The sequence below is a fragment of the Danaus plexippus genome, chromosome 28 (genome assembly GCF_018135715.1).
Source record: "Danaus plexippus chromosome 28, MEX_DaPlex, whole genome shotgun sequence".
In the NCBI taxonomy this organism is placed as follows: domain Eukaryota; kingdom Metazoa; phylum Arthropoda; class Insecta; order Lepidoptera; family Nymphalidae; genus Danaus; species Danaus plexippus.
The window spans coordinates 2,877,717-2,890,330 of record NC_083556.1 but is presented as its reverse complement, the minus strand read 5'-3'; the positions used below and the strand labels follow the sequence as shown (position 1 = coordinate 2,890,330).

The following is a 12,614-nucleotide window of genomic DNA, read 5'->3' as shown; positions in this document are numbered from 1 at the left end:
TATGTGGGAGTAAGACTAGAGCGGTTCGTCGCCAGTCACGTGTCATGTGTGTTTATTACACCTTCATAATTGAATTTGCTTTCAAAATATAATTTAAGAGTTATGTATAAAATTCATATTATAGTAGTTTTTATTTTTTAATAATGTTACACCGTTAGTGGTGATCAATAAACATTTGTGTTTTTGTTAAATATTTTTATTACTTGAAAGAATTTTTTTCTCATCCCTAATCATCCCTAGTCATTCCTAGTCATCCCTAGTCATCCCTAGTGATTCCTAGTCATTTTAAATAAATTATAAGTCTTTTAAAAATGATTAGTATTTTGTGTTCAGTTCTTCATTACTAAATACTAATAATTTCAATAACACATATTATTTAATTTTAATTTATATTATTATATAATAATTACAACTATGCAGTTGTTTTATAAAATAACAAATATTTTATTTTATATATATAGGGTAACCTACATTAGACATGTAAATTTAGCTCATAAAAATCAGTTCAAAAGGAAAAAAATGTCAAAATTCATCAGTAGAAAATAAAAAGGCTGTTTATTTAATATATATTACAAATAATTTAAATTTCTAAAATTACTTCCTGGTCATTATCTTCGATACTTTAAATATTAATCAATTGAGTGCCACAGAAGAGCTAACTTAAGTTAGTTAATCAGTGTATATCTTTAACAATAGATGTCGCTGTTAGGAATACTCTCACATTATGCTATTCAATAATAGAGGGCTCTTATTATAAATATACATAAAACTCAAAGTTAATCATGAATAAATAATTATTTCATTATAAAATATCTCCGTCTTCAACTTTGAAATAATATTTTCTTAGAATAGAATGTTTTAGTAATTTAGTTCATCTACCACACGATAGATGGAGTCACTGTTATAACAAATTCTTACTTGTGATGAATTTATTAAGCCAATAATTAATGAAAGAAATGTATTTGGTTATAAAAAGTATCAACTAATAAAAAACTTTAAAAATAACAAGAAAGTATTAAATGTATTGCGATAAGTCTTACAATAATTGACATAAAATAAAAAATTATATTTATATATATAACTTGTAATTAAATAATATTTCCTAACAAATCGATACATATGATAATTATCTACGTTTCGTATGTCAGCGTGTTTAGTTACGTCAAGGAGTGACTTGTACGGAAGTTTTAATTAAAAGAAAAAACTTCCCTTTTGAGTTTTTTCTCTTAAAGAATTACGATCTCATTGTTTTTAGAGCATTTTTTTTTTGCACAAAGTGTGCGATGCTCCGTTTAGTCCACTCGACCGGAAACTATTACAAGCGGAGATAATTAATGAAATATACAAATAGTGCAGTAATTATCAACTGATTACTGTGTAAATTAAGTCCTCATTGATAATCATTACGAAAAAAACAAATTCTATATACAGAATTATAATCAAAATAAAGGATCTAATTTATTTTTTTGTTCGGTACAATAGAATATATATATATATATATATATATGTGAGTAGTATTCGGTCAAGTGTACCGGTGAGTTCGAACACAGCATCTAACTAATTAAAATCTCCCCCTGCTTGTAATTGCCTCCGGGAATGCGGAGGAAGTGACGAATTGGAAATGTCATTAATCCTGGTACATCGAGGCAGCGTTCCCGGGGAAGTTTGAAAAGTTTGTAGAAGAAAGGATTCTGTCATATAAATAAGTATATATATATATTAGTTCGTTTCAATATTACTTCTGATATTCCTACAGTGTTCAGTTTAAATCTTTATATCGATTAACTGAATGTGTCTTTGAAGGTTTCATTTTGAACACAGAGCCTTTTTTAAACAAATTATGTAATAATATTATGAGAGAATAAACTTTTTTTTCTATTTTTATCTAACTGTTGAATTTAATTAATGTATTTAAGATTTGATTCGTCTGTAGCTAGATCGGTAAGTATTTTTTTATAAAAAAATAAATTTATTAGATTATCTTATTTCGTATACCTTATATCTGAACGCTATTTTATTTTAACATAACTTTGTTCATTACAGTATATCCTATATATGTATGTCATACATTTTTATTATCGTAACTAAACTCGTTATTCTTTACTATGAAAATATTTCGCTCACATACCTAAACGATTTCATTGCAGCGGTCTTAAATTTTCCTGTGAAATAAAAATCCTATTTTTCTTCATATGTTATTCGCTGATAACAAACAGGATCGAGTTGACAGCAAAAAAACAACGTCATTCAATTAAAGCACCTCACACAGCCGACGTCGCGATGACGAAATGACAACTTTACTATTAAATCGGACAAACAAACAGACATTACAATATAATAAAGCGGAGTCCAAAAAAATAAAACCGGTGGAATGAACATCACTAATATAAATAGGGAAGAAAAAGCCCGCCCCGCCTACAGCGAGCTCCACACAGCCACGCCTTGAGGTAGAGGGGACCGAGGCTGACATTCGCCAGTCCATACCAGCTTTCGCGGATAACGGACCGCGGCCCTCATCACCACGACGAGGTTTTAATTAAAACAACTGTCAAATTTTTCATATTAAAACGTCACGCGGTGATCGGTTTTTTGGCGCGAATTCGTGTGTTCCTTTTTTTTTTTTTTCGTTATAATGCGTCAGTGTCTGTGATCGCACTGTGAAGTTTTGGTTCCAAAGAGGTTTAATAAGTGAGTTCACTGTCTGGATTATATTTGAGGTAGGTTTTTTTTTATAACCAATACAGTACGCTTCGATAAATTAAGAGAGTTTTCAAATTAGAATTACGTTTCATTGATTTATTTAAAATAAACTATCAATTTATAACTTCATTTATGATTATCGTGTAGTTTTTATTTGTATAGGAAATACGAATATTATGAAGGTTTCTATTTATATGTTTAAAATTTAAAATTAAGCATTATACTAGGTAAAATATTTTTTTTAATTTTCAAATAAATTGATATAAATAACAAAAGTGTTATTTCATACTAAACAACTTAATATGGAAAGGTAATTAAAATTTCTTTAAAGGAAAAGAAAGAAATATTTCTATATCCACTTTACACTATCTCTTCGTTCTTCCGTGTTTCGGGACTACCTACAAAACTTATTTAATTTACTATTCATATATAGATATATCTAACATAGTATTAGCTAATATCTATCTCTCATCTCTAGATGTACATTAATTTGTATTAACTTTATCAAAATTTGTCCAGGCTCTATCCTAATATTAATGTTCTACGCAATCTCGTCACGTAAACAGTTAAAAAACATTCAACTACTTCCGCTATCGTTAGAACTTTTTCTGTGACTTCCTTCAATAATTTCCCATCGAAAAAATCGAAACATTATAATGTGAATTAAATTAACAAAACATTATACGATCTTATTACGAAACTGTGAGTCAAGTATTCTTAGGAACAGAACTGACGATTAATATTTAATATATATAAATGACCAAAACTAGAGGCGAGTTTTTAAAAAAGAAAATATCGAAGGGCTGATATCTGTATTACATCTCATATAACCTGTGCTCTGTCTGTCTGTACAATGCGATCACAATCAGCTCAGCTGTTTCTTAAATATTAACGTAGCTTTTAAAATATATCTGTTTTAAAGATGCGATTTAAGATAATTTAAATATACCCATAGTTTATACAGAAAATATAATATCTTTGTTAAAAGATAACGACTTAAAATATATATATTGAAACCCAGACTAAATGATATATGACGAAAATCAGTGTATAATCCGACTTACAGTTAAAGATAGTTTTAAAATTAAACAAACGATGTTTTATAATAATATAATTAATTAATAAACATCATATATATAAACTATTAAATTAAAATTAATTACATTCTATACATCATTATAATTGGCGAGGAATTCAAATATAACCTTACAGTTATATAATGAAATCGTTAAAAGTGCTAACACATGTTAATGGCTGTGTACAGTCGCATGCCTTTGTATATAAGAATTTTATATAAACCAATTATAAAAATAACGAGATATGTATATATAAGTAAAAAAAATATTACCTTCGCTAATATGAAAATGGCGTTATATTTATATATATTATATTATTTTTGTAATATAATTCTCAAACTGTTTTTCTTAAGTAATTTTGTACGTACCTAACTTTTGTTTGTGAAACTAATAGAAAAGAAGTCTTTATTTATATGTGAAGTTGTGTTTATAGTATTAGTTCAACGTGAGTAAGTATAATAAATAGGTATTTGTTTTCTAAGCATTTAAAATTATATTCTTTCTATGACAATAAACCTAAATTTTTGGTTATTTTTTCTCCGATGTGTTATATAGCTGCAAGTTTGTGTGAAATTAGTTATTTTTGTTAAAAAAACAAAAAACATGTTTCTGTCAAATTAATGTCATATTAGAGACGAGCGGAGGAAGTAATGTTTGTACTTTACGATCAATATTTCGTTTAGCCTTATATATATATACGTGTTATTCCTCGTTACAAACAAACAAACATAGTTTATATATATATGTATATAATTCGACATTAATATTCTACTTATTCCTGTAGACTTACATAAAAACCGAAGTTATTTTTCTAGAAACTCAATATAAATCATTTATTACTTTTCATTAATTTATATTGTTGTTGATATTACCTTATAAAATCTTTGGGTGCGATCAACAGAACAATCTAACATACTAAATATACATACAAAACTAATTTTCATTCGAGCTATATTTACCCGATTGCGTCAGAAAAAAGAGGTATTGATTACAGTAAAATTATTATAATGTTGATAAATAAGATATATTCGTTATAATATAATAATATTCTTTCATTGTTTTAGTTTGAACAACTGTTTGATTCTCCGTGTAATTATATATAAGTGTGTTTATGTAAGGATTGTTAATTAAATTATTATTGAATATTACCTGTATATAATTTAATTTATTTCTTAAATCTAATTTTGTCATAATCATAGCCACTTGATCGATTACGATGCAACTTTTCTTAAATTATAGCTTAATACCGGGATACGCCCACAGCACACACCTAATTACGACTAAAATATTACAGCAGACATTATTTTTAAGATAAAATATGTATATATTTTCTTAGTACGAGCTATATAACGAAAAGTTTTAAAGTTTTGACTGTCCAACTATCAAACACTGCATACTAGCTGCTACCGGCGACTTCGTTTGCTCGAGTCATTAGCGACATTACAGCATACACAAGGTTATCTCAAATTCATGTTCCGTCTAAATTTATTCTTAACTAATCAAACCTCGGCCATCACTGGTGTAATACTGAACCCATTTCGATGAAGCTTTACATTAACGCCGCCAATCACAAGGACAACACAGATGTATACATCGAATTTACATATTTTTTTTTACCTATAAGAGTTTTCGTAAAAATCTATATATATATATACGTAACTAGTTCACCATCCCCCTGTACAACGTCCCGATTCTCCCCCGGGGTAATTAATACGCGGGTTATAAGGTTTTAAAAAAATATATATGTCTGCATATAAAAACAATATTTAATTGACTATTTGCTGCTCTATAAATTATTTGTACAAACATGTATTATTGTAATTAATAGTTTTAATCGGTTACAATGCTCTCGTTAGGGTTGTGTTCACAACGCGTGAGCGGTAGCGGGAGCGGGAGCGATAACACTACTAGTTACATCTATTCGTTATGTTTAATAAAACTATTTATACGTTAAAATATAATTTCATTATATACAGCTGTGTAAATTAATGAGAGTATGTATGTCTTTGTGTTACGAATAACATACGGAATCTCTATACAGATACCTGAATATGAAATCTTATAGAAGATTAAATCTAGATTATTTACACAGGTCGTATTCAAGTTGAACACGTATACTTCTTTTTATGTGTCGGTTAACATTAAATAATACGTCAGTTATACCCAGGCATCCTAGACGCGTCAGGGAATGGACCCTTGATACTGATTGGATGTAATGATCAGCTATTTGAGAAGGTCATCGGATTTGTTACCAACAGGTTTATAATTTAATTAACTAGTTCAGTGTCTGGGTTCGCTTGTCCATGCTGTACAAGCTGTTACTAGTTCCCATCACGTTTGTATGTTTGGATCGTTATGTAAAATGTGCCTGATATTTTTATGTTATAACGTAATGTTTTTGATGGGTTTGAAGTTAATTAATGGTCATTGTAAGATCTTTTTGAGTCTCAACCGATTTTGGTTAAAGGTTGTCTGTGTTAGCCTCCATGTTGTGGTGAAGATAAAGTCTATGAAGCTATTGCAGTGACGCAGGTTCTGCAGGTTCATTGTTCAGTAGGTTTAGTACAAGTGTTAATACTCACAGCACACGTAGCGTTAACAGTTTATCGTTAATAAGTCTATACATTATGCGACGAAACCTCTCATCATTCCGTGGACCCACCGTGCGGGTGCCGGGTCCATCGTTGCAGGGAGAGGAGCTTCAACAGTGCCTGGGACTTGCGACCCAGGTGTAGGCTTCAGGGGAACCTATCTAACGCGTAAACGCTCACCTCCACTGTCCAAGCTCCTCTCTCTACAGTCCACCTAACCAAATTTGAAATGAAGCTACTAGGGCTGCCTTCGAAGTACGTTCCAAGGATGAGTTGATGTGAGTTCTTGGCAGGCCCAAGTCTTTTAGCAGGTTGTAGAGAGATTTGGCTGTTGTACCTCTCGCTCCTAACTCTACCGCGTACTTTACAACGAACATATTCTTAGTGAGTTCGTTAGTGAGGTGAGTATTAACGCAGGTCACTGAGTGAAAAACGTGAAACGCTTCGTATGTAGTGCTGTAAGCGTACTGTATTCAACTGTTATATATTTAGGTTATTAAAATTTTACAAGTAAGTAATGATGTAAAAAATAAAAATAATTATAATTTTTTAATACAACATAATACACTTTATTTGAAGTCGGCTAGTCGAGTGTCTTGAAGTCATAAAAACAAACGATGGTTCCAAAACGACGGAGCAGCCACGAAAAATGCATAAAATTTTGGGAAAATACGCGTTTTACTGACGGAAAACCCGCGCAGCACCGCCGCTAGGCCGTGAACACAAAGTTAGTTTAAGTGACAGAAATATCGAAAAGATAACAACGAGATAACTAAACTATAAAACAACTAAAGATAATAAAATTATTAATTACTTACATTAATTGATAGCTAACAGTGTGAGATTAAAATATTAATTTATTTCACTACACATGCTTTCATGTTAGTTTACGTAAAGACTGAACGTAGTGAGGTCTCAATAAATAGTCCGTACCCAAGTACAATAGATTAAAATAAAAATATTACCGATTTATATAGAGAGAACCTACAAACTTTCTGTATTTATTTTTTTACGTAGTAACCCGTAGTAATTCACACGTTAAATAATGTGTTATTCTTGTTTAAGAATCAAATATAATTTTGGTATTAATATATTAGACTTAGACTACTAAGATCAAGGCTATATAAAAACTATATATATATATATATATATATATATATATATATATATATATATATATATATATAGTTTTTTAAGCAAAACAATCAGTTAATTATATTCGATCTAACCGAAAATTAAGTGTCAAGTTAAAAAGATTCAAATCCTAATAATAACTATAGTTATTTATAACATTAACATACACGGGTCGAAATTACCAGTCGCTTAGTACGAGTTGATAGCTAATACACACCGGTAGTTGAGACTACAATAAAAATTTAACTTACTGGCACGTGGTGTAAGCGGAGAAAAAACACATACTTGGTTATAAAAATATTAAAGATTTTCGCATGTACAGATTTTAATGTAACTATTTTTTTCGGATACAACGAGTTTATTATTATTCAGTAGCTATCTAAGTGCTTCCGGGGCTCAGATTACTCACAACAACCCTGATCACGGACAGACGGGAAGAAGTTATTATAAATAAAAACTATCATTCAATTAAATGTGCACAAGAACGTGATACTGACATTACAGAGTTAACTGAACCCGGACTAAGGATAATACTTTGCGTGTAACAGTAAAAGCAACGATACTCAGTGTAACACGGGTTGTAACAAAAAATAACAATTAAATATAAAAAATTAAGGTCCGTTATAATAAGAATATAATATTAGTTAACGAATTTGGAGATATTTTAATTGGATGTTATTATATATTGAAAAAACATATATATATATATATATATATATATGTTTGTATTTATTACATAGCTTACAAGGGTAATTATTTTAAGTATATTCATTATTATTAGATTTTTTTTTATTTTTCTAACAAATGTTAGGTTAGTTTAAATATTGTTTCTTAAATAAATCAATGTATATTAATTCCAGTAGTCGATACGTTAGTGCCACTATCTATCAACAGATGGCGCCGTCAGTGGGTTCTTTATAGAGCTCGTACAGCCGATCTCAAATTTATCGCCATCCGACGTGACAAAGCGCCCCGCGTTTGTTAGGGGACATCAATTTTTGTAGATTATTATTGAATTAGGGGCGTTTGATTGGCCTGATTGATGCGGGTGGGATCCGAACCCCCGAGGAGGGTTCATTACTAATAATTGTACAAGCAATGTCATAACCTGATTCTCTTATCACGCCGCCATTTTGCTATTCAATATACACGTCATTCTCAATGATATATTATGTTTTATGGAACTCATAGGAGCTAATACGTCAATGTATCGCTATATAAATATTGTTTAGCGACTCAGAGAATTCAATGAATAAGTTATTTTTCACGCCGTGTATATAATTTTATCGATAAAGCTATAATTTTGTTCTTTATCGGTTTTCGGTAACCGGTTTTGTAACCGGTCACAGCTCTATCATTTATTAGACATAGGTTACACATTACAGCTTGTAAGTCGCATAACGTATTATGTATTAAGTTATTATCATATAGAGCACGTTTTAATTTAAATCGTCAATACCATAAATAAAATATTGACATTAGTTTTTTTAGACTTACACAGGATGTTAATTGAATACATAGAAATATAAAGCTTAGGACTGAGCATTATATAATATTTATATAAAAAAAAACGAATTTAGAAAAAAAAAAACAGTGATAGAGATTTTTGTTTACTTCCGATTTTTCTTCCGACACTAGTATTTATTATACTTTGAAGCCATCCAAACGAGGTTCACTACTAATTGTAATTTCATTATAATTAAATAATTGTTTTATTATGTTATATATAATCTATAATAAAGTAATATTTTTCATGTTATATTCAGCGCAGGTAATGTCATACTTGACATCTGTCAAATTTGTTTTTCCTGTCAGTAAGAATGCCGATCCCGACGTACATATAAGGTTATAATGATAATAATTAAATATAGTTTTATGGGTGACGATAAATAATTTTATCGAACATTAAAGACCTGATATGGAATAAGCGATAGAGAATTTTATTAAGAAAAATAAAAGATTTATATAAAATAATATTATTATCAATCAAAAGATTTCCTAATGATACGAATTGCTGTTACCAACTCGCTATAAAATGACGATGTGAGAACCTATTTTGTTAGTGGCGAAAACATTTCTTTGCCACATTAAGGTTTTTCATAGAAAAATTTCGGTGACAGTAATTTACTGAAAATACTTGTTCACGATCAGCCCTCTCGTTAAGCATATGTTTGTGTTCTAAGGACCTTGTTTTTTTTAAAGGGATGCAACGAAACAGACGTTGCAGGAAAACTAAAAACAATAAAAACATCTTTACTGTGAATAAATTAGCAATAAAATAACGCAGTTTCTCATCAGTGTGTTGCGTGTGTTTTTTTTAATCGCGCCTGACTTTTTTATACTGTATGTGTTTAACATTCAACGACGTTAAAAAAAAGAAACATTTAAAACTCCTTTGATTTTCATTCTGACAGATGTCATTGTCATAAATTTCGTCAACTTTATCGACGGCGGGAAAATGTGGAGAAATATAAACATGGAGTATTTGAAAATATAATAGCATATTTAATTGACTGCGTGCTAACGCTCTGTATTTTACACATTCTTTATATTACGAGCTTTGATGATTTAAAGGAAATTAAATGTTGCCTGTTTCAAATAGAGTTGAATTTGTACTGCCACAGAGTAATAAAATACAGTAGCCCAAGTTAACATACTGAATTAATGATTTTTTTTCTTACACTGCACCAAAGGTGTTAATAGACGTTGAAGGCGCTTGTGTAAGGTAGAAATGGGTGATTTAAATACATAAAATATAATTAATTCGTACTATCAGATGTTGAATTGTAATGAATACAGATAAAAAATAATCTTTTATTTTCCACTGTCTGCTGCATTGTTTATAAAATGCTTTTGAAAGTTTACACGGTGTCATTAGGAAAATATATTCAAAAAAATGTGTTAATCGACTGCTATTTGTAGAATAAAATATTTATGTTATAATGAAATTAATTTTATAGTTTTTATATCGATATTATTATATAAGACATATTATATATAAAACTAGTTAAAATTTTATAAATATATTCGTTTATTTACTTCGGTTCTTCATCTAATTGTATATCCGGTTTGTTCGTGTATGTGACGTCATATCCTACAGTTACATAATCCACCCTTTAGTTATCGTCTGTGAATAACAATGAGCATTAAAAAACGATGATTATGTAACCACAGACAACAATAAAACTTTATTTATATTTTCCAAGCGTCGGATAGTTTTCCCCGACAAAACTGGGAACATTTGTTGAAGTTGAAATTACATGAAACAGCGAACACACCTCCGCAGTTATAAAGTTATGAACGGAAGCCAATATCAAATGCAGCAATTGTGCGTTTATAAATATAAATAATAACATTAATATAACTCGGCCATAAAATACCTTAAACAGATAGCTTCTATAAAGGAACTGAAAAAAAATATGACTTGTCATCTTGACATTTGTCCGCGCCATTCCTGGCGGGAAACTAAGTGTCATTATGACAGTTTTATTTATAATGTGATTCAAACACAAGTTAATGGCTATTCGTTGTCATACCATGTTAGGGTTGACCGAATAAAAACTATATCTATATAAGTTTATGAATATTTTTTTTTATGTTATCCAGTCTTGCCGTCACACTCTATGACACACGAAGTACTAATCTATATATTATATTCATTGAACTACAGACTATAGACGTTTAGCGTAAGTGAAAAATCCAAAAAGCCGTTCCACACGAAGGATCGTGATCGTTCAGCCAGCTTAGATTATTTTCAATAATAACCAAGACTGGAATGGTGTTATGATTTATTGTTAAATTTTACGTTTAATCAAAAATGAAATCGCCACAAAAATATCAATTTAAAAACCGTTTTGCTCAGACATACAGTTTTATTATATTAATAGCGCAATTACAGAGGCCCAGAGCTCACTATGTAAAATCGCCAACACCTGAAAATTGCAGAGCGGTATTGAAATAAAAATAAAACAAAATTAAATACAACCTTATAACCACCGGCGTAAAGTTGAATCTTAGCCATGCAATTATCCAATTCACTTGGAACGTTTTTATATACGTCTCACAGATGCTTTATCTTGTGTGACGTAAGGTTGAGAATCGACCGCATCGAGTACAATCTACGTGTTTAACAACTTTAAATTTGCGTTCTCGAACATCTGTATTGCTGTTCTATAAATTCGTATTTCGAATGCGAATCAAATAAGTCTACAACGATAATTTATTATGAACATTTGAAAAACAACCTTATTTTGATAAATCTTAAGGTTGACATATGTATGCAGTAATTTGTTGTTAACGACAAGATATTATATAAATAAAAACGGCTTTATTTATAACTACATAAGGTTGAATTTCGTATGTGATGATTAGTGAGAAATGCTAAAGGCGCGTGGGCATCGTGTGTGGTCGACAACATCGGAAGTATGCTTTACTTATTAAATCATGTTTAACTTTTTTCTTCCAATACAAATAGTCTGATGAAATAGGTTATGGGAGCGGAAAAATAAATTAATATGTAAACATAACGAAATTAACAATTATACAAATATTTATATATAAAAAAAAAATGTTTTAATAAGGTCACCGTCTGAGTAAATAATGGAATGGATGCAATTTTTTTTAAATTAATTTCCAGCATGAAGTTTGTCACGTAGAGGTTTTATATACGAGCAAGTAGAGCATACATTGTTACTGTAACCCGTTTTGTAGCTACATCGCTGTGGTTGCGACGCGGTTAGTTATCACATAAACAATATTAACTGATATTTTATGTATCCCTTTTGGTTTAACTTCTATATTTTAAAGTCGACCATCATTATTATTATTTATCAAAAGGCTCTAACTGAACTCATCTTAATCACGGTTCAATAAATATGTGTATCGGAGCTAAATTAATTCTATTACAATTCCTATATTTCATTTTAATTGTTTGCTATGGCTTCGTCTGTGGATATTTATGAAGGGGCTTATGAGTTTTATCAGTTTTATAGCAAACAATTGTATATATTTCCGCGTGGTCTGGTCAAGTTGGGGTTAAGCTGCGTCTACGGTCACACTTTGGATAGACGATTGAATATCTGTGGGTCGTCTTCGGAATACAGATCCGGCTTAA

At 30.0% G+C, this 12,614-nt stretch overlaps 1 protein-coding gene across 1 annotated transcript in view; it reads left to right on the top strand.

The window, feature by feature from the left end:
• Window positions 1-2,489: 2,489 nt before the first annotated feature.
• The window catches only part of LOC116776385 (homeobox protein invected-like), a 30,415-nt gene continuing 20,290 nt past the window's right edge, over window positions 2,490-12,614 (top strand). Inside the window, exon 1 of the mRNA XM_061525406.1 lies at window positions 2,490-2,717. The gene's annotated coding sequence lies outside the window, so the exon portion shown is untranslated. The remainder of the gene's footprint in view (window positions 2,718-12,614) is intronic.